Below are 24,276 nucleotides of genomic sequence, written 5' to 3'. Positions count from 1 at the left end.
CAAAAAATATAAAACAACAAAAACAAAAAAAAAGGCTCTTTTCAGAGCCGATTTACACAGTTCAAAAATAGAAGTGTCAATGAAATGCTGCAGGGCCCTGTGCATTTTTAGAAGTCCGCGGACAGTTCGCAGACATCTAAAATCTGTACATTGCTGCCCTGTCACAACCATTGCACTGTTCTCTGGGAGGAAGTGGTGGTTCTGAAAAGAGCCTTTTTGTGGTGTTTTTTTTGTGTTTCAAAAACTTCAAATGGTCAACACCTACTGCAAAATGTATTGCTGAGATTCCAAAAGATTATTACAAAAGAACATCCCAGCTCTAATCGTAAAAGCAAACATGTATTAGTTAATTAAACAACTAGCAACATTTTTCTGAGGACAACAAACATAACCATTGTCCCATACTACCCTAGGTAACAAAGCAGAAAAAATAAACTTTGCATTTGTAAGGACTTTCATGACTGCCTGGACCAAGTTTTTCAGATCTTACAACAAAGGAGGGGCACTGACATAGCCCAAATGCACAACACCACAGTGCAGGACAACTACCTCTGGACTATTAAACCTATCCATATCCTGACACACTTCCAACATTGCCTGCAAATTAAAACCAGACACAGTACTCCACACCACCTCAACAAAACCCACACTCCTTTTACATCAAAATTCTTTGCCACATTCCTACATTTAGCATATTGCTCAAAAGCACCAACACCCTGACTTTCTCTACCTCTGCCATCTTCCCTACACACAGCCTCTGTCAATAAAAACCACAACCTCAACACATGATTGGCTGATCCCTACAGTCCTATTTCCATGCTAGATATGTTGAGAAGTCCCGTATGTGGCACGCCCTGTACGTGAACAGCCGCAGTGTCCGTGGAGCGCGTAACAATGGGGCAGCCCTTATACCCTTTCCACTTCACTCTCTGCACCATTCCATCATTGGCTATTGTTAAGCAGTAACACAACCATCCACCAATCACATGCAAGAACTCTACATCTAACTCCATCATGGAGATCAGCACTTTAGATGTACTATTGATCACTCTCAGTACAATTGAGCTGTGACTGCAAAGGACATACAGCAACAACTACTATAAAACTCCCCAAGATTTCTACTTGCATATTCATGTACATCCACATGCATGAACACAAAATACAGGCATGAATATTTTCTGCACAGTACATGTACAGCTCTTGTATTAATGCATTTAAACAGAGTAACTGCCACTTACCCTGTATAACCTGTAAAATAAACTTACTGTCATGTCTCCCATCTACTATGATCAAGTGTCGCTTGCAAACTTGTCTGGTCTCCAAATTTATGTATTAACATATATCTATCTAAAAAAGTATCATTTTATATTAAAAGATGAGGAAATGACAATATAATTGTGGAAAAAGGCTCTGTAGTGTATTATAAAATGGCACACAGCCAGGATGAGTAAATGCATCTTTATTCATACACACACAGAGACAATATCATTACAAAGGTTCCCAGCTGAAACAACACCACTGCCTCTACATCAAATCCTTCTGCTTTACTTCCCACACCTTCACAAATGCATACATTGCATGCTTTTCTGTACAGTTCCTGCCATTTACCCTGTAAAAATAGCAAAAAAGTATATGGTTATTTCTTATATCTCTTAAATCCAATAAAACAGCCTTAAGAAGCGATTGTGCTCTGTACACTTACTATTGTACTCATTTGTAAAGCATGTTCAAATAACAGATTCTAAGTAAAATATACAAGATGCACATAGGGAAAGGAAAGTGCATGTACATACAATGCTCAGTTATCAGAAAACACTAATACTGCAAAAACAAAAAAATCAATGTCTACATTAACAACAGGGCTATAAACACACATATTTACTAACTTCTTTCTTTTCCAATTACAGTGAAGAGCACTCTCCTGAAAAGCAGCAGCGTCTGAAGTACGAATACGAATTTAGAAGAAACCTAATCTTTCCATACAGAAAAGTAAGTGCTATACTACCATAATGTTCTGTTACTCAAACACAATAGAGTAGAACAAACAAGTGTATTAACCCTGTACCATTAGATTTAGTATTTGTGCTTTCCCTCACCAGCTGCATACTTTGTATTGCCATCAGAACCCCAGTATAGTAACACACAAATACAGGAATAGCCTTCCCAACTTGATGTAGCTGCCCATTGCACAATCACACACCTCTATATACATCGTTGCCATCATACTCAGACACTCATACACAAAGCACACATCCACTGCACAAGATCCCAAAGCACACTTTCTTTTTTTCTCCAACAGACCCCAAAGAATGCCTACTAAAAATCAACTCCGTAGAAAGCAACGCAAAAGTAAACAAAATCAAAATAAAACTTTCCCAAATAAGCATCCACCTCTAGCAGAATGTGTACAAAAAGTTCAAACAAAACAGCTAATACAGTCATTAAGCGGAACAAAATAAGCTTCCTGTACAGAAACTTCGCCGCCTCTTTAAAAATGTAAAGCGAAACAGAAAGTGATTAACAACACAGCAGCTACCACTAGTGCTAAAACTACACCTATAAATCTTGATGTAGCCGCAAGTAAGCATACCCAAAAAAATATTTTACAAAAAATGATCCAGCACAATGTCCTTCAGAACCTTATAAAAACAGGAGAGAAATCATGCACAACCCTTAAAACCTACTGTAGAAAATTAATGTTAGAATCTCTCATAGAAAGTGCAATCCTTCTCAAAAGGAAATTATTTATTTTAGTTTTAAACAGAATGAAACCACTAACAAAACTAAGTACTAAACCACAAAAAAGACTTCTCAATGAACGGAATATCAACAAAGATAGCTTCACAAACATATGTGGAGGTGAATGGAGTCACACCACGAGCAAGGAACCATATTTCAATGAAGAAGCATAAAAAAAGCAAATAAACCCAGTTGCCATACATAGCAGTGGACGAGGATATGAAAAACGTAATAATACCATTATGGAACAAGAAACGCTGCTCACAAAAATATCCCCAGAAAACACGGTATCAATTCTCCATTCCACTGAACCAATATGTCCAGTCTACAAATGGCTGTGAACATCAATGTATAACATAGCCAAAACATTTTTCAATTCTTTACACCAGTTCCTAAATTAGTATGTGAAAGGCAAAGAGAAATTCAAAATGAAAATTAAAATATGGACTCCTGTCCAGTGAGCAAATACACAGGACTACAAGGACATTCATTAGCCTGCATTTCTGGACCTATTTGCAAAAGCACCTTCCACATTCCACCGTATCAAAATTATATCAACACATCATTCAACTATCAGAAATCTGGTCCATAAACTGTGCTATGCCAAAGGTCCTGCTTTAGCACTAGCCAATTTAAATAACAATCTTCTACATGGTACAGCCAAACAACTACTCGAAGAAATAACTAGCAACTACTGTACAAATAGCAACCTTCTATTACACATATATTTTTTTTTTTTTTTTTATACAAAAAAGAAATACTAAAGTTTAAAAGTACATCTGCTGAAGTACCAAACCATGTGTGTGTTTTGCTGCAGGACTTTTTTATAAAAGTAGCACAAAAACTGTAGACATAACATACAAAATAGAAGACAATGAAGATTGCAAATGGTTTCAATTAGCTCTCTACTAGTAACTGACCCCGTAATACTTTGCAATTACTGCACTGCAAAACTTGACAACAACCAAACACCTTCATGTGCTATCACAAATAACTTGGAATTATTCCCACTACCAAAACCCCTGCAACAACTAAACTTATTTGAGAGCATCATAATTCAAACAGTACACCCGTTTCAAGCAATAATATGCTTTTAACCAAAAACAACAAAATTACTTCCCTCTGAATTAATGAAAGGCATTTGTGGCAAAGTAGTTTATTTGCAAAAACAAAGAGGTGATGGCTGGAAGGTTTAGAATAAACCTTAACCACTGGCAATGCTCTGGGCAACCCTCCAGACCACCGCTCCTCACCTGCCGAGCCATTACAGAAGGAAAAGACCACATGCAAATCAGGCTTGGCCCCATCCCAAAAGGGGCAGTCCAGCCCGTACTGCTAGGCCACATCCCTCTGCACGAAACCACAAACATCCCCAAACATCTCTCACCCTTGTTGGGGCTCATCAGTGAGGAGTAGCCTGGGTCTCCAGGCCCAGCAGGCACGAGACCCATGTCTGGGCATACCCGTCCCACTCGCGGTGACAAAGCAAAAACAAAGAGGTGATGGCTGGAAGATTTAGAATAAATCTTAACCACTGGCAATGCTCTGGGCAACCCTCCAGACCACCGCTCCTCGCCTGCCAAGCCATTACAGAAGGGAAAGACCACATGCAAATCAGGCTTGGCCCCACCCCTAAAGGGGCAGTCCAGCCCGAACTGCTAAGCCACATCCCTTCTGCACGAGACCCCAAGCATCCCCAAACATGTCTCGCCCTTGTTGGGGCTCATCAGTGAGGAGTAGCCTGGGTCTCCAGGCCCAGCAGGCCAAAAATTATCCCAACAGCCAAGACATTGTGAAAAACAATTTACTGGACACATACTACCCAAACCGGAGTCCCACTTTGGAAACTATGTGTCTAGACCACATAACTCAAAACTTCACATACAAAAATAATATTAAACCAGTTGAAAAGAAAGGTAGATACAGAGGGCCCTACCACCAAACCCCCGGCGCTGTTAGCGCCGATCACGGGTTTGGCGGTAATGGAATTCCCCATTCCCCACTGAGCCCATTCGGGAATGCCCCATTCCCCATTGGGCTCAATGGGGAATTTTTGCGCTCTTACCGCCGGCGGATTTCCCACTGGCGGTAATAGCCCGAATTTTCAGCGGATTTCCCCCCAGCTCAGAGCTTGGGAGAAATCCGCCGAAGCCCTGATTTGGCGGACCTTTAAATCCGGCGGTAATAGCGCAACCACCGGATTTAAGGGTTACCGCCAAACTCGTGATGAGTCCCAGTGTAGCAAATTGTGAAGGCAGCTTAGTGAAACGTACCAAACAAAGCTTAATTAATCATATCAAATTGTCATTAAAAACTCCTCAACATAAAGAACTGTATTACATATCCCTGCTACAACTTTTGAAACCATGGAGAACAGTAGAAGATATACTAGATACCTATGACTCCTATGAAGGTGCTTTCAAAGCAAATGAAAGCACTATAACAGACATAAACTGTACACAGTACAAAACAATGTTGCAAAATAAACAGCAACACGAAAAAGAACTCCAGGCCCAACTAGATGTGGACACTCCTGACAGTAGTCAACCTTCTGTAACAGGAAGCCAAGAACCACTTGGACAGCCACTAATAGCAAATCAGGCAGAATTAGCCATGACAGATGTAGAAAACACCATCTGTCAGTATGAGCAAGCTACAGAAGACTTTACTGTACTGAAATCACAACTAAATGAACAGCGTGGCATTTTCCAAGGAGTAACAAAACAAATTGAACATGGTGTGCAACATGAAAGTTAAAACTGTACCTGCCAAGACTACAAACCTATACTGCTATATGTTAGTAGTCAAGCTGGTTCAGGCAAAACATTCTTAATCAAAATCATCAGCAAGTTCCTCCAACAATTGACAAACAACAAACTGTCAGCTGTTGTAAGAGTCCCCACAGGTTTAGCTGCCTACAACATAGGCGCTGTCACTTTACATCGATTACTACTCCTTCCAGTAGAACACCAAAACAAAGTAGACTATTACAAACTTTCTGCAGAAGCTGCAATGGAACTACGCAGAGTTTTCAAACAAATGAAAATGCTGCTAATAGATGAGGTGAGCATGGTCTCCAAACTAATGTTGGCTTTGATTCACCTCAGATTACAAGAGGCCCTCAAAACAGACTACAAAGAGCTCTTTGGAGGAAAGCACATTATTGTTTTTAGAGATCTTCTTCAATTAACAATAGAGAAAGGTGAACCTATTTTTAAAACCGTAGGGCACAAACTGTGCTGTAAAAATCTTGGCACCATAGGAAATGTCAAACTTGGGCAACATTTCCAATACAGAGAATTAATTGAAAACATGCGTCAGTCTGCAGACCTCACATACGCCAACATTTTAAAAAGTGTTAGAGTTGGTGTACTATCTCAAGAAGCACAATCTATCTTAAAAACCAGGCACATCCATGCTCTCTATGGCCATAACCCATGTGCTACTGATGTCATGGAACAATTAGCAGACACAAATGTCAAATGTATGTCCTTGATGCCAACTCTTGCAAGCTGTTCAAAATTTAATGAAACAATGTAAAAAAAAGAAATGCAACCAATAGTTCAAATTTGCTCCACAGACAAACTGGACGTACATGATATGACAATACCCATGTGTCAACAAGCCACAACAAGGCTAAACACCTTGGAAAACTCTATCTCTAACATAGCTGGTTTGGAGAAAATATTAAAATGATCTTTAAACTGTAGAGTAATGCTTAAATGTAATCTTGACGTGGACCAAAGACTAGTTAATGGAGCACTTAGTACAGTTGTTGGCTTTCAAGCATACCCACGTTACAACAACATTCAATTTGTCAATATTCTCTTTGACAAACTATCAGAAGTTAAAAGGATAGGACACTCAACAGTCCTCTTCCTTCTTTTCAACGACATACATGTGCACAGAGAAAAATTTTCTCTAACTCTTGCATACGCAGTCACCATTCAGAAATCACAAGGTCTAACCCTAGATAAAGCATTGATAGATATTGGTAGCACAGTCCTTAAAGAAGGCATGAGCTATGTAGCACTATCAAGCTTATGTACACTTGACGGACTATTTCTAATCAACTTTGATGCAAGTTAAGTAAATGCTAATATTTCTTGCATTCTAGAATACAATAGACTGTGTTCCCTCTACACCCCCATCTAAAAACCTATCCTGTTCCACAAAAAGCAAAACATTGTAAAAGAAAACTACTTCAGACTCAAACTATGCAGGATCTCACAGCAATTCCTCCAAAGAAAGTAAACCAAGTTAATACTTCATCAAGGATCACAACCAAAGAAGAATCTACTGCTAAAGGTAACTCAACAACCTCTTCAAAGAAGCAACGCACACTCCGAACAAATGACTTGGACACAGAACTGTCAAGTCCATTCAAATTTTTAAATACAACTGTTGTAAATTGCTACGCAAATGTAGCAATCAATATTCTATTCCAATTGCCACCAATTATTGACAACATTTACTTACCCGGTACAGACCAATTGTGTTTGCAAATGTTAATCCTTCATAGAAATGCAACCAATGAGCCTGACAACACTTACAGTTTTTCTGGAATAAGGCAGGAATTGGACTACTGTGCTGGAATGGTCAAAGTCACAATAAACTCACAGGAAGATCCACAAGATTTTCTAATGTACTTACTACATGTACTAGAAAACAAAAACATACCTATTAATGAAATCTTCCAGATTTCATACATGTGGAAACATGCATGCACTCTTTTCAGGCATGTAGTACAAGAAGAAGTTCCTAATGAACGTTTGTGTATGCATCCATACCTAACTGTAATTCCATTTCAGCAACTTGTACAAAATGCAAACCATGGCAGATTATGTACTACCTGCAATTCTCATAATCGTTGGACCTTACAAATACAGGCACATTGTAAATACATAATAGTAATGCTTTTACGTTATAATACAGATGGTACCAAAAACAACTGCAAGCTGACTGGATTCACATGGTCAAGTATCACTTGGTAAGAAAACCTTCACAACAATAGGTATAATCTACTACGCAGCAGCCACAACCAATGCAGGTCACTACACTACAGAGAGAAAAAAGAATTGTGGATGGTTTGAATGTAATGATACTAGCAATAATCTAAAAAAGAGATTACCAGAAAATATTGTTAACGCTTACTTAATATTCTTAAAATCAAAATTTAATTACTAATCTGTGTATGAACATGAACAAAACTTGAACTTCAAACTATGCCCAGTTAAAAATACGTCAACAGGTATCTAACTTCCCCAAGATTCTGCAACAAGCAAACAGATAAATAAATACCACTAAAATCAAACAAGAAATATACAGATAGTATACGCCAACAGATATCTAACTGCCCCAAAAATCTTCAAAAGGCCAACAGAGAGATGAATACCATAAAACAAGAAATAAACAGTTAGAATACACCAACAGGTATCTAACTGCCCCAAAAATCTTCAAAAGGCCAACAGAGAGATGAATACCACTAAAATAGAAAAAAATAAACAAATAGAATACACCAACTGCTATCTAATTGCAACAATACTACCACCACTTCCAAATCAAAAACGATACACCTATTCAATTCCTCCTATTGAAATCAATGAAAGAAATATATTGTACCACAACGTAGAAAGTTTTTTTTTAAAACAGGATGGATTTTTTTCCCACAACCAAATGATTTAATCAACAAACACAGGAACTGAGCAAATTGCACAGTACACTGGTTTGAACTATAGTACTTCTAAAGTACTAACTATGAGGGTCGACAAAATACAGAAATGTGTACTATGCAATGCAATACTCATTATAAACTACCTACACTAACATGTGATTTTTTCTTTTATCACAGTGATTGAAAAAAAATGTCTGCTCCAACTACCCATGTCATGAAAAAACTGCATTCAACCACAAAAAGTCAAACAGTAAGTATATAATGATTGGACTCACAAACACCACAGCATAACACTCACATTCAAGCAAACACCTGACCATAGACAACAATCCAAAATGTTTGCTTCCATGGGTATCTTATGTTGGAGCTTGTTGCCAAACACTACAATCTTGACTGCATGGTGTGGCCAAAACTCTACGTACAGCCTCAGCAAAGGAAACATTAAGTATATAATAATTAGACTCACAAACACTGCAACATAACACAGCCATGCAAACAAACACCTCACCAATAAATACAACCCAAAATGCTGAGCCCTCAATACCAACATTCTGAACACAATCCAACAAACAAACTAACACACATCATCTCACTATCCTATAAACACTATAACACTACTGCCAATCAGTACACACATTTTTGAAAACATATCCCCTAGGTAGCCCACATACCACAGTCAAAATCTTTGGTAGCATGGGTGTGTTATGCTGCAGTGGTTGTGGTCAGGGCCTAGAATCTTGGGTGCAGGGCCGAAGGCCTATGGCCCTTCGGCCCTGCACCCAAGACTCTAGGCCCTGGCCACAACCACCACAGTATAACACACCCATAGAAGCATACACTTATCAAATCACTGCAACCCAAAAACATAATACATCCACCTCAAAACCTATCCACTTCAAGTAACATTCTAAAAAATAATTACAAACAATGCACAAACTCTTCAATCCATACCCTCTTCACCCAATGCACTACTAACGACCCAAAACCAACATCATACTTACGTAAAATAGCCAATAGTGCGCCCAGTGTTTATAAGGTCTACGGACAACTTCAGTGACTGCAGACAACGCAAACACATCAAGCCTTTCTCCCACCGAAACAAATAGCATTTGACCCATCTCTTACTCCCCCATCCTCTTCAAACACTCCTACACACCAACACACTCCCCAAAGTTGGATTTATGCTCACTTCCACAATGTGCTGTCCGCGGATGTCCGCGGACCAATATGGCAGGTGCATAGAAACAATGTAACACACCTCATGCTTCATCCCAGCCAATCAGAGAACACATTGCATGTCCGCAGACGCCCAGACCTCCAGAACTACACAGATAGAGATTGGATGGAAAACACCATGGATACAGAACACCTTTACCAATTGTAACACCAAGGGCATTATATATATATGATAACTTGCCCATGCAACTTGAGGTACATAGGCATGACCATAAGGCCAGTTCGAACCCACATGACCGGACACAGATCTTGCATAAGAACGAATAAGCTGACTGCACCCTTGGTGTCCCATTTTTTATCTAAAGGACACACTGCTGACCAGTTCAAGTGGACCATCCTAGAGAAAGTCACACCGCCCCGTAGAGGCGGGAATTACCACAATTTGCTGTTCAGGAAAGAACAGATGTGGATTTACAGACTCAATACCTACTCTGAAGGCTTGAATGAACAAATACAGTGGCACGAACTAGCAGTGCTGTCCTGAATCCACATCTTTACAGCATTTTTCCAGCATTATTTCAGCACTACGTGTGCACCGCCATGTACCTGGCCTTTGCTCACCCTCTTGATCGAGCATTTTCATGATTTTTTCATGTTTCTTCCATCTTACATGATTTGTCTAGATTCACTTCTGTTTCCTCCTTTGCATTCCCCTCAACTCTTCATTCTATTTATCGCTCCTTTGCCATTTGTTGCCCCCCTGCAAAACCTCCCCCCCTTCATCGCCCTCCCTCCCCCCCCTTCGCCCACCACTCAGTCTTGCCCACAAGGGACTCTCTCTTTCACAGCACCATCGGAGACCATGCTCCAGTGCCTGACATCTGCAAGCCAGAGCGCGCTTTCTCTTTGTGTTGGGAGGCGCTCGGGCCCCTTTTTCTCCAATGCGTGAGGTGTTCGACTGAACCAGCCCGAGCGCGCTCTCCTGCTGTTTTGAGAGGCGCTCGGGCTCCTTTTTCCTTTTCTCCTGAAACGCGCGAGGCGTTGCCAAGGAATCAGTTGCGTCATTCCGACGCCTGCGCGAGCGCGCTTTTCCGCCTTTTTTAGAGGCGATGGGCCTTCTTCCAACACAATCACCAGTCTGGAGATGTATACCCTGACACAGCACTCGGACTCGACGGAGGCAAGCAGCACCCCTTTACAGGTATGGCCCACACCCAGGCACCGGGTGCCTGATAGAATGTAGTCCTTTCATGCATTCTGCTGCACACTCTACCATCTGATTGTGGTGTGCCTTTCTTCTCAGGTATGACTGACCTGTAAACCTAGGTGTTGTTCTTCAAACTTGAACTCAGTGCCTTGAGCTATCCTCGGATTACTGATCGCCCCCTGTCCTCCTATTTAGGACGCCTGCCCAGAGGTATGGATTTTAGCTCTCTCCCCCCTGGCACTTAATTTGCACCTATTTTAGAGATTGCGTTGCCTGCCATCCCTTCTTTCACCAGACAGGGGTTCACCGCACTTGCCCTGTTTTTATACCTTCCACCTTACAGGGGTCACCGTTTTTGCCCTGTTTGCACACATCCCACCAACTGTGTGCACGCCGCCCTCCACCCTCCGTTGGTGCTCACCAGTCATCCCACGAGACGTTTCCTTGCACTTCCCCACACCCATTATCCCCCACCATTTGGCTGTGAGATCCCACACAGGTGCCCAGGCACCCCCACATCTCCTGCAATTATTGACCCATGTTATTTCTTGCTCCCACATGCTCACCCCAATGCATGGAAATCCCCACCCTAATGCCTGCAATTATTTACTATTGCTAGCCATTACCAATTGCCTTTCCCCCCCTTGATTGTTTCTTCCATGTTTCCCTCCCCTCCCTTCTGTCTCCACAGGAGACAACAGCAATTCTCATCTTGTTCAGCAATTTTCTGAACCTCGGCAACCCAGTTTGCATTCCAAATCACGGTCCTGATGAAGATGGCCCGAATTTTCCTACGCCATTGAAACCGGTCGACCCCTTTCGGTCATGAGGGCTTTCATGACCCACTTTTGATCTCTCCTATACCAACAAAGAGACTTTATTTCCTGAAAATCATCCGATGTAGCACACTCTTTACTACCGAGTGAGATGAATATTTTTATAAGAGCCAAATTTTAGCCCTCCAGTCCTGTGGCTGTGACTTTTACTGCTTCACCCACCAGTGGTTTCTCCAGCAGTACTGTTTCGCACCCCAACCTTGGTGACCTACGGGCACTATTAAAGTTGTACACATTGGATGGATTATAAACAGTTGACCTGATACGCAGGTTGTACCCATGTTCAAGATCTAGCAGCCACAAGATCTAATCTACGACTTTGTTGAACACTGCTACACCTACTGGAGAACACCCCTTTTTAGATTTATTTCTCCTTTGGACAACCGTGTCTGCCTACAGGCACTGCCACTAGTATAGAAGGTTGAGGGATAGTACTCTCCTCTATATCTGTTAGATAAGGTGATAGACCACCCGCTACCCAGGGACAGGCACCCCCGCCAGGGGTAGGGTGTTCTTCCTTAGGGCAAGGTACGCCAAGCCGGGTGGCCCCTTTTTCCTTTTTTGTGTTTGAGTGTGAGCACTCCAGTTGATCCAATTGTTCGCATACTTTAGATGCACCCTGAATACCTGCCTTCCTAAAAAACTGTTGTTGTTGTGCTACCGGACGTTTCCTTGTTAACGGCTAAAAGGACGAACACGGTTGTACCGTGCCCTCTAGCTTTTTGAAGTTTACCCTGTTGTTTTCAAGACGATGTCCGCAGACATGACACAAGACGATTAGCCAATCAGTGTCCTGTCCGCGGAGCAAACAGGGAAGTGTGTCCGCGGAGCGGACATAGATATCACTACTTTTTTTAGACCTACTTTTTGGTCGCTCTAAAAAAACTACTGGTGGATTTTCACCAAATTTACAAAAGTACATTTCCGGGACCAAGCCGCCACTCCTGCCACAAATTTGGTGACAATCCGTTCAGCGGTTTGGACAGACATTTTTGCTCCATTCAGTCTATGGGGAAAAATTAATTTTGGGACCCCCCTATAACTTTGCCCCCCCTGGACCAAACCTCACCAAACTTTGCAGTGTGGGTCAATATACTTTTTTTTGCAAAGTTTGGTGAGGATTCGTCCACGGGGAGCGAAGTTATAAACCGCCCAAAAAGTGCTCTTCCTATGGGTTTAGCAACTTAACCATAACTACATGGCCACTACCGCAGGCCATGTAATATATATTTCAGTTTGTTTGTATATATATATATATATATATATATATATAAACTTCATACCTTGGTACGCTGGCGGACGGCATTCCTCGGAGCAGCAGAGCAGTAGACAATCTGCTGATCTGCATAGAAAAAAGAACCACAGAATCCACAGCAAAAAAATATAATTTATTGTATGTGCCATGAACAGAGAGAAACGGGCTATGACGCGTTTCGCGGTTAGCAAACCGCCTGCTCACATTAAAGGGAAACAACATAAAAATAGGACTTTTGTATATTATCACAGGTCTATGGTCACACAAGAGATTCTCATATACTCTATGGTGAATGCACCTCTGACCAGACAATTATCAGACATCTTGAAGTGTCGGAATCTGTTGGAACTCTATTGGCAATCAATCCATATCCCAAAGTAACAGAAATACAAAGTCAATTCTAAAGATCGTATTAAAATAAATCCAAATAAACAGACCGATCCATGCCATCCTTTCATTGAACACAGTTTGTGATGCACAGTGCAGCATGTCTCATGTTACAGAAATTCTGCCCACGGCATATGGGGTGTAATATGTCACCACCTCAATCTAAGTATAATACAGTAAAATCCTTAAAGCACAGGTTGCTGCTACAGGGAGAGAGACCAAAATAGTCTCTTGTAGTGACTGTGGTCTGAGTTAGTTTGATAACAATAAGGGGCTTGGTGTAATACAATGCAAGTACCTGTCATGTTATACAATCAACTATATTTTCACTGAAAAAACGGATGCTATGTTTGCAACATAAAATCGAAACAAATTTGCCAGTTATGGTAAACTATGCAACCATAACTTGCGCCACCGCCATGTACTGCTAAGACTAATACCCAGGACATCAAAGATGGCATCAAAATGCCTGTTGCTACTAATGATCACAATACATTAGTTAGAGAGGCAGATTGGTCATGGCTAGCAATGAGATTGATTCTACAAAAACATAACCATTCTGTGGTGAAAAATAGCTTGTAGAATCCAGAGTTAAAAATATTAATTACAGAATACAGAGGGGTTTTCCCATCTTTTTACATCTAGTATGGAGTTGATGCATTTAATTGATTTTGATGTATTTATTTCTGAAGAAATTTGGTTAAGAAGCTCCCCTTGCCTGGATGGGTACTCGGGGTAGACTGTATGGAGACTTATTGACAGCTATCAGACATGACTTAGGTGATGACTGTAGGAATCGTCACATGGTACTCCCTGAAGTTTCGGCCATTTAACGGGTTATGGGTGACAAAATGATTCCCCTTTAAGTAGATTGTTGATCTTAAACATTTAATGGAGCACATCCGTTATACATGATCCCCATTTTTGGACAGACTGGCTGCAATAATAAGAAACTGACACCTAAGCCACAATTCAGAACATGTAATAAGCGCAGGAGATCTACACTGTGAATGTTGCAAATATTTAAATAATGGTAGAAACGTGGTTGGCTCTAGGTTTGGAAGCGACCTGTGCTGAGCTCTATTGTTCCTTTTGCGTACTGATAGGATTCATATGTCGCAAGATCACTGTAGGGGTTTAGCCAACACCCCAATTGTTGAGTAGGAAGGGTGAGTGTTCTCCTGGCTAACTTGCTTGAGCGGTTCCAAGAATAGTTTTAACACACTGGTTATTGCGATACAGTTTTTGTGCAAGTGATGGGTTGTTCTACATTCAGTTGGTATGCATCTAGTACATTTGGGGCAATTATATCCACTGGTTGTCAGCCGACCCGTGTTTCGTCCCGTGGGTGTTTATCAAAGTTATTGTGTGCAATCTGTTGCCCCCTGTGGGGTCCTGGTGCGTATTGATGGGTTGCTGTCCTGTAGAGACAGTGGCTCCTGTTGGGCCCTGAATGCTGGTCCGTATGTTTGGTCCGTAGTGGCTCCGACATAATTTCAATAATGGAATCCTAGATGCTATGACAGAACTTACTGCACGGACTGACTCGAGTAACGATATGCTCGGAGCAATTTAATGAATATGTGGAACCTGCCTTGTTTCATTGGTCAGGTTGTGGAATACTTACCACTAAAACCTGCATGACATAGACGTGAATTATTATGAATTATTCATTATATTTTGTCTCCCCATCAATATTTGACCTTTGTCGGAGTTTCAGTGTTCTTTCTGTGGTCAATAGCGAGCATTCGGCTCGTTCATGTATAATCAGAGCTCGCTGCAAATCTTTGAGGATGCAATGTTCTGCTTCACTAGGAATTGAATTAAATGGAATACCACCACGATATTGATTCACTAACAAATAGGAAACAATTTAACTCTTTTCAGTGCTTTCATTTTAATGTGTTTTTATAATTTGACAATTATAATTTGACAACTACCTAGGTAGCATTAAAAATGGTAGAAAGAGAACCTCTACATTTAATAGACATATCTTCTATATAAAGATCCAAAAATGGAAATGGGCATTGAGAAGGAATCTACGTGCCTTGGGTAATTGTGTACCCCCTGATACTTGGCAGCATAAGGAAGTGTTAAAACAACATTACACAAATTGGTTGAAATGTCATAAATATGAATTATGGAGAAGGGATAGTGAGTGAATGGTACAGATAATTTTGGCAAAACAAGTTAGGGAGTATGATATAGAGTGTGCTTGAGAAAGTGCACATCTAAACAAATTCCAGTCTGACTTTCGCAAGGAGGTGGGAACTCAACCAAATGGCCTTAGAACAAAAGAAATGTTACCACCAGAACAGGTCCATCTTTGTGACATCAATTGATTTATCCTCTGCCTTTGGCAGAGTCAACAGAGATAAACGCTGGGGACTTCCAGATTACCTGCTTGGGCAGTTGGTACACTTAAACATTAGTATTCATGTCAGATTAGACTGGAGAAGTACCATGTCTGGTCAGGCCAAGGGTGTGTTCTAGCACAGCCATTTTCAATGTATATATTTGAGATATGTGTTCAACTCCTAAAAAGGCTATCTCCTCCAAAACATCTGGAGTTGGTTTCACTAGTTAGCATACGCTGACAAGATGGTCATATTCGAGAGTAGTTTAAGTACTATTAAAATGTACATGCAGGCCAATGATCTAGACATTATTCTTTTAACATTTTTACTTGAGGGTATTTATTGACTTAGCTTCAGGAAGCAACAGAGCGCTTCACAATCATAGGGGGGAGAACACAGTGAGGGAAGCAGTGAAAAAGAGAGCGGTGAGCTAGCAGGGGAATTCAATGGCGGGCAATTGACAGCAGCGTATCTACCAAGCAACCAGGGGAGGAGACAGGGGGGAGCAGATCACAGAGTCTAAGGTAGGGTGTTGGTGTAGGGTGTGTGCACCAAGGTGACATAAATACATTCCTCAAATTCAAAGCTTATTATCTTCTCACTAAGTAGGAAGAGAGAAACCATCAAGTGGTATTCTTTTCTTTTTCACCATCTTCATATTATTTTAAATCTGAAGTGTTACCATGCTTACTCTATGGGGATGAGATTTTACACTTTGAAGACGGATACGTCTGGCACAAACTGGTTGATGTGGCACAAAGTATGATCTCTTCCAAAATGTACTGGTATCCTTGTACTGAGATTTCAGTTGGGTCTTCATTCATTACAGGTTCTGGTTAAATTGAAACTTGTTGGAAAATCATTCATCTAATTTCATTTCTCTATGTTTGTATCTTAAATTATGAATAGACAACAGAAGCTGTAATTAACTAAATTCATTGGTTAATAACTGAATCAATACTGAATAACTTAAATCTCACAGAAAAAATGTGTTATCTTCATATCCCATGCAAATTAAAAGGTCACTACGGAAAGATGACTGGTGCACAACTAGAGACTCGTTGGTGAAATATGCACTATTTTATCATGGGGCCAAAGAAAACAAGAGCTAACATTGAATTAATTGTAAGTTTGCTTGTACGAAATGGAGACACCTCTTTTTACACATAAGACTCAACTCAATACCCGCCTTGGAAGTTATTGGTATCAGACTAAATAAACCTCAGAGGGACAGATATTGTCATTTTCATGGCAACTCTGATGTAGTTGAACCTTGGAGCATATTTGTGTTGCCTACCACAAGCTTCGGCTGATATGGGGAAAACATTTCAAGGCCTTTACATATTATGAGAATTTCATCTAATTCACAGATTGTTTGTCAAGTATCAGCTATCTTTACCATATTGTCTATTAGATATGTGATTGACATTTTTGAAATGACTGACTGTGTATAATTACTGATGATTGTATTTGAAATGTAATGCATTTGTATTACTTTAAATAATGTATATTGATGCCATTATAATGAAATAGTGTTTTGTATAATTGTTTTATTACCTGATTGTTAAACTAGTACTTGTGTAAGGTTTGATTATTAAACCACATTTTAGCTAAAAACAAATACAAACAGACTTGTGGGTGGCTCCCCCTGCATTGTAAGTTTGGGGACCACCTTTAATTCCTTGATTTATTATTTTAAATAAAATGCATATATACTCATAAAACAGCCTGCTTCTTGTCCAAGATTAAGAGATGATGGGATTGTTGAAGTGGGGGGTTTTAGATCAGTAATGCTTCACGAAAATCAAGGGAAAATATAATATATTCCTTATTTGTATTCATTTACTTGTTGAACCTGACCCTGATTCAAAGGGAGCAGTGTTTGTACAATCAAATCATAAAATGTTAAAAATTGATGTAAATCTATCAACATAAAAAAGCAAAAATAATACAAATAACGCTTAACAACAGCATATGAAACCTGAACAATCAAGAAAATTAAAAGTAAACTAAAGGTGAGCAAGTTTAAATCAATGAGTCTAACAAGCTTTTTAAAACATAAGGCGAGGCTGGATGGATTTTTAGAGGCAACGATTTCCAAACTCGAGGAACATCAGGCGAAGAAGCTTGAGCTTCATAATTTTTATGCCTAAACAGGTCATTCATAGATGGAAGAGCATCAAGACTCCTAGCCTTCCATAGGCCTTATACGATAGGCAACATATTTGCTAGATACGAAGGATAACACTTCACCACTGCCTTGTAGTTGATACAGCAAATCCTGAACAGTAAAAAGAGGTCAGAACAAGAGTAATATGCTACAAGTTACGGGTACCAGCAATTAGGCGTGCACCTGAATAAAATGTGGTCTAAACAGGGTCATGCTGGAAACTGGCTGGCAGGTGAATACTGCATTGCTGCCATCAAGGTGGGAAAGCACCAAAGCCTAAGCGGCTGTGTGAAAATCTGAAGGGGAGAAAAAAGAGGTATCACCACGAAGAAGGTATAATTAAAAGAAAAAGATTCAGTGAGATGCAAAATAAGAGCTTTACAAACATGTTTGGAATCAAGAGTGAAACCAAGAGATTTAACAGGAGGCACCTGGTTAGAGGCACCACTGCTTGTGAGATCTTTCTTTATATCAACTACTCACCACTTGGAGCACGCCTTGTTGCACTCTGCAGCTCCCTCTCTAACTAACACCTTCTGGACCATTTGTGTACAACTGTCTATGCTTGCCAAATCTTTTTCTCTATCACCGTATGCACTCCTTTTTCCACACCTTTCCCCAAACCGCAACTCTCTCCTACCATTGCTTGCTTAAACCCTTTGGGCAGGTCTGCCACCACTTTCCCATCCTCAGTTTCTCTCCTCTTCTGCACCCTTGTGGGTACACCTCTCCCCACTATCCAAATCTCTCCAACTATCACCTGGATCACCCCTTTAGGCAGGTCTGTAACAGTCACCACTTTCCCTCCCCCTTCGCTCTTGCCTTCTTTACCCCTTTTGGCACAGATTTCCAACTACCACTGGCTTCATCCCTTTGGGCACTTCCCTGCCCCAGGTCATCCTTATCCTCTTTGTCCTCCTTCACTCCTTACCAGCAGTACCAGCTCTTTTGGCTTTTCAGCCTTGCCCTCTCCTCCCACTCCCAGGCTCAAATATGGCCCACCCCTCTGGGCATTTATTTAAGCCTCCTTGTTTCCCACTTGAGAGCCTCCTGCTCTCGCCTCCAGCCTTCTCAAGAACAGCTCCTGTCTTATGTCTCTTTTCCCAAGCTCCTTCTCCCACAGCATCCTAACTCAGACTGAGCACTTAGCTTTTTATAAAGATTCTGCCCCACATCCCATCCTCACTCTGATGAAAGCCGATTTAGGGTGTGTCTGTTCGGATGCAGATTGGCTGTTGGTATGAATTTCGACACATAACATGAGTTGCCCCTCAAATTTCTTTGGTCAGGATAATCGGATCCATTAAAGCACAAAGGAAGGGCGAAGGGAATTTTTGCAGAGGGAAGTTAACATGATTTACCTGTCATCTGTTTGATCTATGGCTCTAGATTTGTGATTAAATTGTTCATAGTTAACTGCCCATAGAAGCCATGACATTTTACTAAGTTTTTTCAGCCGTTCCATTCAAAGGGTTAGTCAGAGGTAAACTCATTGTTTCACCACTACAGGGAAATCTGAAAGGCGAACCTAACAAACATACACCGTATTAATAGTGTAACTATGGAAAAGTATACATTGCCTAAAATGGTTTAAAATGACTTATTTCAGGCTCCAACATATTGAGTCAACTAATTTCAATAAAGATAAACACTAGCTGATATACCAGGTGTTGCCCATGCTTTCATTCCCTCATAGGTTCAAGTGACTGTGCAGAATTTGGTGCAGATTTGTGAAACTTTATGGAATTGTATAAGAAACAACGCTTTGGCAAGCCACACACCCACAAACAAATTTGGACCATTGCTGAAATCTGTGGAAAGGGTTGGGATGTCTAAATGTCATTTAGCCAGTAAGGGCCAGGGGGTCCTAACAGGTGACTGTGCAAAATGTGGGGCAGATTGGTGAAATGGAGTGGAATTGTGTAGGGAACATAAGCGAAGCCACAAACCCAGCTACACATTTTCACTTTTGCTGAAATCTGGGGTAAGGGGCGTGGTGTCCAAATGTCATGTAGCCAGTAATGTCTGTAGATACATAACAGGTGACTGTGCAAAATATAGTGCAGATGGGTGAAATGGTGTGGAATTGTAAAGGGAACATATGCAAATCCACAAACCCACACCCACATTTTCACTTTTGCTGAAATCTGGGGAATGGGGTGGGGTGTGCAGATGTCATGTAACCAGTAATGTCTGAAGGGTGACTGTGTACAATTTGGTGCAGATTGCTAAAACGGTGTGGAATTGTTTGGGGGACAAACACAAAGCCACAAACCCACTCCCAAATTTGCACTTTTTGCTGAAAACTGGGAAAAGGGTGGGGTTTCCAGATGTCATGTAGCAAGTAATGCCCAGATGGGCCTAACAGGTGACTGTGCAAAATTTGGTGCAGATTGGTCAAACAGTGTGGAATTGTATGGGGAGCATACGCAAAGCCACACACCCACAAACCCATAGACTGTTGCTGAAATCTGAGGAAAGGGGCGGGGTGTCCAAATGTCATGTAGCCAGTAATGTCTGGAGGTTCCTAATAGGTGACTGTGCAAAATCTGGTGAAGATTGGTGAAACGGTGCAGAATTGTATAGAGAGCATAAGCAAATCCACAAACCCACACTCACATTTTCACTTTTGCTGCAATCCCGGGAAAGGGTTGGGTGTGCAGAAGCCATGTAGCCAGTAATGTCCGGAGGGCCCTAACAGGTGACTGTACAACATTTGGTGCAGATTGGTGAAATAGTGTGTAATTGTATAGAGAGCATACCGAAGCCACAAACACACACCCACATTTGCACTTTTGCTGAAATCTGGGGAAAGGGGTGGGGTTTGCAGATGTCATGTAGCCAGTAATTACCGGAGGGTCCTAACATGTGACTGTGCAGAAGTTGGTGCAGATTGGTGAAACTTTGTGGAATTGTATAGGGAACAAACACAAAGCCACTTTTGCTAAAATCCGGTGAAAGGGGTGGGGATTCCAGATGTCATGTAGACAGTAATGTCTGGAGGGTCATAAAAGGTGACTGTGGAAAATGTGTTGCAAATTGGTGAAACGGTGTGGATTTGTATAGGGAACATGTGCGAAGCCACAAAGCCACAAGCCCACACAATTTCACTTTTGTATATATAGTTTTGAAAAGCACAGTGTTTTAGCCCCATGAGTGGTTTAATACCTCAATAATCTGCTCATGGGGCTAAAATGGGACTACTCAGGAATCTGCAATGTGTCTCCTTCTAGTTTCTGTTGCAGTTAAGCCCTGTACTTTAGTTTTGACACCAAATTATTGAAGAAAGTATTAAAAATCAGAATCCGGAAACATTGGCAGAGAGCTGTTTCTAGTAAGATGGTTTTCGCATAAAGAGAGAAGACAATTACTAATTTAGTTTCAAATCACTGATCCATACAATCAAGTAACTAACTGAAAATAAGGCTCCTATATCCTAACACTTCGCTATTAGGAGGCCATATGTCTTTTATGGTCCTACCTTAGTTTCAATAATGCAGAAACCACAACATTCCAGAAAGTGGCTCAACTGGAAAACAAGGAAAGATATTCTGTTATTTAGCCCACAATTAAACTATGGTAAAAAAGATCTGCTCTTACCATACTTACTGTATTTTCTAAATGATGGATGTCAAACATATTATAAACAGATAAAAGATTAAGGGCCTGATTCATGAAATAATCTGCGCTGGAACTTGTGCACCAACCTGCGCGCAAATCCGTGTTATTTGATTAATGAAGCTGACTGCGCAGGACGTTCTTGGGAGTTCCATGGAGTTTGCACAGATCCGGAACGTCTGTGTGAGCCATCAGGTGCCTTGTGCGAGACACCATACAAAGCGTGGGCGTGACCAGAGGAAAGGGAATGGGGCAGAAATGAAAAAGTGGGCGTTATGAGGGATGGCCCGCAGGCAGCTCCTCACCCTTCATCATCTGCGCTAAATGACACGTATTCATGGAAACACCCGTGTAGCCTCTGGGCATAGGAATGGCTAAGCAAATCCTTTGATTATTATTCCACCCAAAAGCAGGCGTAAGTACACTTGCACATGGGATTCGCAGAGTGGAGGTGTGTTTGCATGTTGGATTTTGGGGTATGTGTATACAACCGGGGTTCCGATCTAACTCAGGAGTACGTGTAATCAGTCTAGCGGGTTACAGGAATGGTTTACAGGGGTTTGCATGAAGATTCTCAGAGTTTAGACCAAGTTATGATTCTTTCATATGCACACACGGTTTGTCCCCTTTTCCATGTTATATTTCCCTGTCTTCGGAGACATTGGGCCTCATTACAAGTTTGCCGGTCCAGTAACAACACTGACGGTAAACTCCTGGCACCGTTGTTACTGGACCGGCAAACGACAAGGCCTGCGAGTGGGTGCCTTTCATCCCGCCAGATCTGGCCTGGCGGGCGGAACGGCACCCGCTCGCAATACTTGAGGGATGCACCGGCAGCATTCATGAATGGTGCCGGTGCATCCGTCCTCCCCATTCCCATTGAGTCCAATTGGACTGAAATGGGAATGGGCAGTAAAATATTCCTGCACCCAGGAATGGGCAATTAACGGGTCGATCGGGGCTGTAATGCCCTGGTAACTGCCCATTCAAGGCGATGGAAAATTCATGACGTATTTACCGGCGCGGCTAACGCCAGGGTCGTATTGACCCCCATTGGGCCTTATTTACAAAGCGTTTTCAATTGGGATATCTCCATTGGAAAAAGCTTTTGTAAATCTGGCCCATTGAATGCATACAAACTCCTTACATCTTTAAGTCAACATTTAACTATGCGCTGAATGGCCATTAAAGATCTTTAACGCTAGGGAATCTCTGAGTGTTCCTGGTGGTTGGGAGCCGCTGAAACCATCGAATATACATGTATTAAAATGAAAGCCCCAGAGGGACTTCCAGCGTTGCTTTATTCCTCTTGTTGATTATTTTTATTTCATCATTTATTGTTCATAGTCTATGTGTAGCGCAGGCAAATGAATTTACTGGCAATATGCGGCACAGTGCTTGCACTTCAGCTTCTGCCGTCTTCCCACCATTTTGTTTTCAACTAGGGAATTGCAGTCATCTATTTTTGTTCCTATGGTGTTATTTTGACATTGCGGATGCAATCCTTTTTTCACACACTACACTTCACTAGCAGAGAGAGGGTTCCTTGATCGTCTCATAAAAGGGGGAACCCGTGTCAGGGATTTGAGTAGGGTGCCCCTTACGTAGATCCTAGGTTAGATAGATGCAGGAGCCCAGTAAATGCTTACTGTCATCAGAGAGAAATGCATTAAAGGAATAAAGAGCCCTAAATATGATGAAGCCTAAGTGCATTAGACAATGATGCAGTATAGGGAATCTTTATTCCTGGGACAACCTGTGCCATGAGCCGGAGACACGAAATAAACCCTCCCACGTAACAAACTCTCCACCAGGAGACTTTATTCTGAAATAAAGTCTCCCCGGGAGAATTTACTCTGAAATGGAACCCCCCCCCCCCACTGAAATATATTCTCCCTCATGACAATAACTTCCTTTCCTTTCAGTTTTAACCCTTCACAATGTGGCATTATTTAAAGCTGAGTCTCTACTCTTCTAGGGAGGGTTTTGGAAAAGTCCAGTCAGGCGAGCATAGTCTCTGTTTTTAAATTTTGTTGAACCTTCACCTAGATGGGGAGAGACTCTGTAGCAGAATAGCCTCTACCTCTTGAAAGGGGGGACTCTGTAGCAGAATGAACTCTCCCCCTTGATGGGGGAGAAGCTGTAATAGAATACACTCTCCCCCTTGATGGGGGAGACTCTGCCTCAGAATAAGCACTCCCCCTTGATGGGAGAGATGCTGTATCAGAATAAACTCTCCCCCTTAAAGGGGAGACTGTAGCAGAATGCATTCTCCTCCTTGATGGGGGAGTGTCTGTATCAGAATAAACTTTCCCCATAGTAAGGGTGACTGTATATACCTAAAAGGGGGAGAATCTTTATCAGAATCAATTCTACCTCTTTAACGGGAGACTGTAGCAGAATAAACCTGTGTAAGCATAATCTCTCCCCCTTGAAAGGGAAACTCTGTATCAGAATAAACTCTCCCTCTTAAAGAGAGAAACTCTGTATCAGAATAAATTCTCCCAATAATTGAAGGGGGATACTGTATCACTATCAACTCTACTCCATTATGGGGAGACTCTGTAGCAGAATAAACTCTCCCCCTTGATGGAGGTGAGTCTGTATTAGAATAAACTCTCCCCCTTGAAGAGAAGACTCTGTATCAGAATAGACTCCCCCACCCCCCTTGTTGGGGGAGACTCTGTACCAGAATCAACTCTTGAATTTATGGGGAGACTCTGTAGCAGAAAACATTCTCCACTTGATTGGGGAGATTCTGCTTGAGAATAAACTCTCCCCCTTGAAGGGGAGACTCTAGCAGAATAAACTCTCTCCCTGATGGGGGATAATCTATATCAGAATAAACTCTCCCCTT

The sequence above is a fragment of the Ambystoma mexicanum genome, chromosome 1q (assembly GCF_040938575.1).
Source record: "Ambystoma mexicanum isolate Mex_15411 chromosome 1q, UKY_AmexF1_1, whole genome shotgun sequence".
Taxonomy (NCBI): domain Eukaryota; kingdom Metazoa; phylum Chordata; class Amphibia; order Caudata; family Ambystomatidae; genus Ambystoma; species Ambystoma mexicanum.
The sequence above is the reverse complement of the archived record's forward strand: the minus strand, read 5'-3'. Positions refer to the sequence as shown.